Below are 7,162 nucleotides of genomic sequence, written 5' to 3'. Positions count from 1 at the left end.
ACCAATGTCATAAAACAGCATGTGTGTTACTGTTACATGAGAAACTATTTGTTCTGTAAGCCTTCACCTGAAGTACAATAAAATATTAAAAAAAAAAATTAAGTATATGCTAGGCTATGAAACATCTATTCCATCCACACACACATAGGCAAGTATTTATTTTACTAAAAGCTCTTTAGAATCATCCTCATAGCAACATTATTTTAGTGAAAATAAACTAGCAATGGTAAATATGGCCATCAAATTAGACTGGGTAAGCAAATGGCAGTATATCCATGCAATTGAAATGTTTTCAGCAAGGAGAGTGAATATACTACAAATACTCATTGCAAACATATCATGAGTAAAATAAAACACACATAATGATGTACTTCATTTGCTCATGTGGCACAACTGAAAATGAGATGAAAGACCTGAAAACATCCATTGATAATCAGAACATAGAATGTACGAACTATAAATTAAGGAAAATTGGCAGTCATCAAAAATGAAGTGGAACACATAAAGATCAATATCCTAGGCATTAGTGAGCTGAAATGGACTGGTTCTGACCATTTTGAATCAAATAGTCATATGATCCACTATCCCGGCAATGGTAAATTGAAGAGGAATGGTATGACTTTCATTGTCAAAAAGAACATTTCAAGATCTATCCTGAAGTACAACACTATCAGTGATGGGATAATATCCATACACCTACAAGGAAGATCAGTTAATACAACTATTATTCAACCTTATGCACCAACCACTAAGGCCAGAGATGAAGAAGATTTTTACCAACTTCTGCAGTCTAAAATTGATCAAACATTCACTCAAGATGCATTGATAATAACTGGTGATAGCAATGCAAAACTTGTAAACTAAGAAGGATCACTAGTTGGAAAATAGGGCCTTGGTGATAGAAACAACACTGGAGATTGCATGATAGAATTTTGTAAGACCAATGACTTATTCATTGGAAATACCTTTTTTACAACAACATAAATGGCTGCTATACACATGGACCTAACCAGATGGGATATACAGTAAACAAATTGACTGCATCTCTGGAAAGAGATAATGGAGAAGCTCAACATCATCAGTCAGGACAAGGCTAGGGGTTGACTGTGTAAGAGATCATCAATTGCTTATATGCAAGTAGAAGTTAAGTTGAAGAAAACTTTAAAAAGTCCATGAGAACCAAAGTACGACCTTGAGTATATCCCATTTAGATTTAGAGAACATCTCAAGAATAGATTCAATGCATTGAACAGTAATGACTGAAGCAACTGGATGAGTTGTGGGATGACATTGAGGACATCACACATGAAGAAAGCAAAATGTCAGTAAAAAGACAGGAAAGAAAAAAAAGTCCAAAATGCATGTCAGAAGAGATTCTGAAACTTGCTCTTGAACTAAAGCAAATGGAAGAAGTGATGAAGTAAAAGAGCTGAATAGAAGATTTCAAAGTGTAGCTCGAGGAGACAAAGTAAAGTATTATAATGAAATGTGCAAACACTTGGAGTTAGAAAACTAAAAGGGAAGAACATGGTTGGCATTTCTCAAGTTGAAAGAACTGAATTAAAAATTCAAGTCTCCAGTTGCAATACTGAAGGATTCTATGGGCAAAATATTGAACAACGCAGGAAGTATCGAAAGAAGATGGAAGGAATACACAGAGTTGACATTCAACCGTTATAGGAGGTAGCATATGATCAAGAACTGATGGTATTGAAGGAAGAATTCCAAGCTGCGTTGAAGGCATTGGCGAAAAATAAAGGCCCAGGAATTGACAGAATACGAATTGAGACATTTCGTCAAATGGATACAATGCTGGAAGTACTCACTAGTCTATTCACAGAAATTTGAAAGACAATTAACAGGCCATCCAACTTTAAGAGATCCATATTTGTGCCTGTTCCAAAGAAAGGTGATTTAACAATATGTGGAAATTATCAAAAAATATCATTAATATCACTTGCAAGCAAAATTTTGCTGAAGATAATTCAAAAATGGTTGCAGCAGTACATAGAGAACTGCTAGAAATTCAAGGCAGAGTCAGAAGAAGACGTGGATGGATCTTGGCTGAAAGCAGACAATATCAGAAAGATGTTTACCTGTGTTTTTGTTTTTTTTGTCTATGCAAAGGCATCGGACTATGTGAATCATAACAAATTATAGATAACATTGTGAAAAATGGGAATTCCAGAACAGCTAATTGTGCTCATGCAAAACCTGTACATGGACCAAGAGGCAGTCATTCTAACAGAACAAGGGCATACTCTGTGGTTTAAGATCAGGAAAGGTGTGCATCACGGTAATATCTTTTCATCATATTTATTCAGTCTGTATGCTGAGCAAATAATCTGAGAAGCTGGGCTATATGAAGAAGTATGTGGCATCAGGTTTGGAAGAAGACTCATTAACAAGAAAGGAGATGACACAATCTTGCTGCTGAAAATGAACAGGACTTGAAGCATTTACTGATGAAGATCAAAGACTACATCCTTCAGTATGGATTACACCTCAGCATAAAGAAAACAAAAATTCTCACAACTGGCCCAATAAGCAACATCATGATAAACAGAGAAAATACTGAAGTTGTCAAGAATTTCATTTTACTTGGTTCTACAATCAATACCCTTGGAAGCAGTAGTCAATAAATCGAAGACATATTTCATTGAGCAAACATGCTGCAAAAGACCTCTTTAAAATATTAAAAAGCAAAAAGCAAAGATGTCAGTTCAGGGACTAAGGTGCTCCTGACCCTAGCTGTAGTATTTTCAATTGTCTCATATGCATGTGAAAGCTTGACAATGAATAAGAAAGACCAAAGAAGAACTGATGCTTTTCAATTATGGTATTGGTGAATATTATTGAATATACCATGGGCTGCCATAAGAACAAACAAATTTGTCTTGGAAGAAGTATAGTCAGAATGCTCCTTAGAAGCAAGGATGGCGAGACTTTGTCTTACATACTTTATCAGGAGCGACCAGTCTCTGGAGAAGGTATCACACTTGGTAAAGTAGAGGGTCAGTGAAAAAGAGGAAGACCCTCCATGAGATGGACTGACAACTGGCTTCAACAATGAGCTCAAACACTGGAAAGATTGTGAGGGTGGTTCAGGACTGGCAGTGTTTCATTCTGTTGTACATAGGGTTGCTATGAGTCAGAATTGACTCAATGGCACCTAACAACAACAACATGGTATGATTCATTTTATATAAAGTTATTAAAGCACATATATATAAGCAATACTAATATATGGTATTAGAACTCAGGACAATGGTTACCAATGGAAGCACAAGCTAGACAGTGTCTGAAATGTGGCAGAAGAAAACTTCTTGTGTTCTGGTAATATACTGTTTTTTTATCTGGATTTTGATTACACAGACATGTGGACTTACCAATTGCCCTGGAGGCGAGTCCGACTCATAGCAACCCTGTAGAGTAGAGTAGAACTGCCCCATAGTGTTTCCAAGGAGTGACTGGTTAGCAGAGGAAAGCTTAACCAGTGTGTCACCATATTTTAATAAAATGCCTGATTTTGTGAGGTTCTATAGAACAAATTGGCTTCAATGGTTACCTTACCATTTCTATCATCATCTGATGCTGGCCAGACAATTCCTTTCTACACTGCCAGAATTTAGTTCTTAGAAAAAGGCTTTTTTATATTTTTTCACAAGTTTATTTCTTTTTAATTCAAAGATTAGTCTAAACGTCTAGCACAAATAACTGGTATTAAATTGTTTTAAACAAGCTGATGGAATTTGTGTATCTTCTGCAATAGGAAAAGCATCATAGACCAAGAGAAAATTTTAGATTATCTTTTTCTAAGGTAATATTATTATATATTCTTTTTTTAACATTTGACACCATATTTTATTTAGACCATAACAAACTCTGTACAACCATTGCATCTGTAATTTGAGATTATGCTAGTAGCACATTTCCGATAATAAAACTTTTCAAGAAGCTATAACACCAACAGTTGCATGCCTAATATTTATGTCCTACTAAAGGGAAGAAAAGGAGCCCCAGTGAAGCAGTGGTTAAAGCACTCAGCTGCTAACCAAAAGGGTGGCACTTCGAACCCAGTAGCCCTTAGAGGGAGAAAGATGTGGCAGTCTGCTTCTGTAAAGATTTCAGCCTTAGAAACCCTGTGGAGCAGTTCTACTCTGTCCTATAGGGTCACTATGAGTCACAATAGACTCGATGGCAGCAGGTTAAAGGGGAGAAAATTCTTTTGCTGAATATTTTCTTCTCACTTAGCTTAGATTCTCAGTACTTCATTATTGGGAAAGTAAGTAAACACCACTATCCTGATTATGTATTAATGACTTATAGAGTTGATTTTTTGATAATGGACTTAAAGCAATCATCTATTAAAGTTTAGTGAGTTTCATTATGCCTATTGCATCTGTTGAAGTGTGAGGCATAACAGCCACTTGCAAAAACATACGAAAGGAAACATATTTTACATCCAGTATTGATCTTTTAACACGACTTCCTGTATCTTTAATAAAAAGAATAAGACTTTGGAAGCAAGTCTTCAGGGATGAATGGTAGACATATAGGTCACTGGAAAAGGGAATCTGGATCTAAACCCACACGTGTAAGGACAATTGATTTTTTACACAAATGTGTCAAAGTAGTTAAATGGTGAACTGAAACTAGAAAAAAAAGATGCTAAATGAAATGATTATTGTCTGTGAAAAAAAAACTTCCATAAAACAATTGAGAAAATGGACAAACGTACATTCAAAAATGTAATAAGCACATGAAAATATAATACTCATGAAGAAAATGCAAATAAAATCACATTGAAATTCCATATGCAGAAATTAGAATGGCTAAAATTAAAACATTTGCCTAGGGTGTAAATCAACTGGATTTCTCATTATTTCCTGATAAGAATAGAAAATGGAGAATCACTTTTGCAAAAAGTTTCTTTTAAAGTTAAATAAATAAGTACAATATTACCCAGCATTTCTGTTCCTAAAGATTTACCAGGTGAGATGAGATTATAAGGCCACAGAAATACTTGTTCAGAAATATTCACGGCAGTTTTATATTTAATAGCTAAAAACTGGAAACAATCCAACAATGCAATCCTTTTAACACTGTTAAAAGAATAAACAGCATGAGACATATCCACACATGACAATACTACTCAGCAATGAGAAGGAACTGGATGTATCTTGAAAGGCATTAGGAAATAAAAAAGGTTAACACAAAATTATTTCAGTAAGTACTGCCAAACTCGTAGTTGCATAATTGTTATCGTATATGATAAATATATATGAAAAATCCCCATTTGTCATCTAAAAAATAATTGTAAATGAATATACAGTAAGTTTCTGTTGCTGTTGTTGTTAGGTGCTGTTGAGTCAGTTCTGACTCATAGCAACCCTAGGTACTATGTACTGCCTCTGGCTCCTGCGGCTGCCTCCTCTTCATCTGACCTCCGGTTCTTGGGACTTGAACTATCAGCTTATCTGCCGATCTTGGGTTCGCCAGCCCCTGCGCCTACATGAATTAGGAGAAGCCTCTATCCTGATCCACGATCTTGGGACATTCTAGCCTCTACAATCGCGTGAGCCATTTCCTTGATATAAATCTCTCTATATATTTATACCCTTTACTGGTTTTGCTTCCCTATAGAACCCAGCCTAAGACATTTGTTTCTAGGTAATGCCATTATTGAAAAATTGTAATTGCCTGAGTTGGCAGAGGATTGGAAGGTTATATATAGTCCTTTTTTAAACACATAGATATGTATGAGAACTCTGTAAGACCTCTGTCATTTCTATGAACGTATAATGTGATGCTTTGTTTTGGAAGATACTGGTGACAGATTATTCTCAACAAACCACTATGCATAAATACAAATGTTGACTGTTAAACAGCATAATTGGTTAAGTTTCACGTGTATTTTCTTCTGAATGTCACTTTTTGTCTTATACAACACATCCAGGTATTCTAACCATATGACTATGTATTTGTTACTGAATCAATATAGAGTTAATTTTATTTTTAAAATATCAACTATTGAAATGTGTGTGTGTGTGACAGAGAGAAGTATATAAAAGATAGGACATCAACCATTTTTGATGTTTTAGTGAGAAATATCTAGTTAGAAACATTTTCCATATATTTTGTCACTAATGTATCTTTAAACCCTCCCCCAAGTGTTTACTTCTTTTCCCAGTAAGTTTGCACACATCAAATAATTCATTAGCATCATATTTCAGGGCCATCTTTCACAGCAATTTCTAATCTGCTGGAACGTGGATACATTTCAGCTGAGGCCAGCTGCAGTGCTGTGATTCTGCAAACATTCGCCATGTCATTGGAGGTTTTATTTATGCATATTCTATTAAGTTGCATCTTCTATTTCCTGGATTACACAGTTTTATTTTCTTGGTTTGCTATTTATTTTGGTCAAGTCCTTACTCTGGTAGTATCCTGAGGAAAAGTACACAGGAAGCAATATTTCATTTGATCACTTCTTTTATGTTATATTTTTAACATCCAAATGCTTTTAATGTTCCCTCACAATTAATGAGTCATTTGGCTAGTATATAATTTTATTTTGGAAATAACTTTTACTCTGATTTTTAAGGTATTTCTCCATTGTCCTCTATGTTCCAGAGTTGTGATTAAGAAGTTCAGAGCAATTTATATGTGACATTTTCCTCTCTTGCTGGAAATTTTTTTTTCTTCTCTATGGTACTCTAGGTGAAGGTTTACAGAACAAAGTTTCTCATGAAACAGTAGTACACATATCTTTTTATGACAATGGTTAACAACCCCACAACATGTCAACACTCAAACTTGGGTTCCCTATTACCAACTTTCCTGTCCCCTCCTGCCTTCTAGTCCTTGTCCTTGGACTGTTGTGACCCATTAGTCTCGTTTTGTTTTATGGGGCTGTCTAATCTTTGCCTGAATGCTGAACCTTGGGAGTGAATTTATTACTGAGCTAAAATGGTGTCTGGGGTCCATATTCTTGGGGTTTCTCCAGTCTCTGTCAGGCCAGTAAATCTGGTCTTCTTTTTTTTAATTTTCTTTATTGTACTTTAGACAAAGGTTTACAGAACAAATAGTTTCTCATTAAACAGTCAGTGCACGTATTGTTTTATGACATTGGTTAACAATCCCATGACATGTCAACACT

The sequence above is a fragment of the Trichechus manatus genome, unplaced genomic scaffold (genome assembly GCF_000243295.1).
Source record: "Trichechus manatus latirostris isolate Lorelei unplaced genomic scaffold, TriManLat1.0 scaffold00032, whole genome shotgun sequence".
NCBI lineage: Eukaryota > Metazoa > Chordata > Mammalia > Sirenia > Trichechidae > Trichechus > Trichechus manatus.
The sequence above is the reverse complement of the archived record's forward strand: the minus strand, read 5'-3'. Positions refer to the sequence as shown.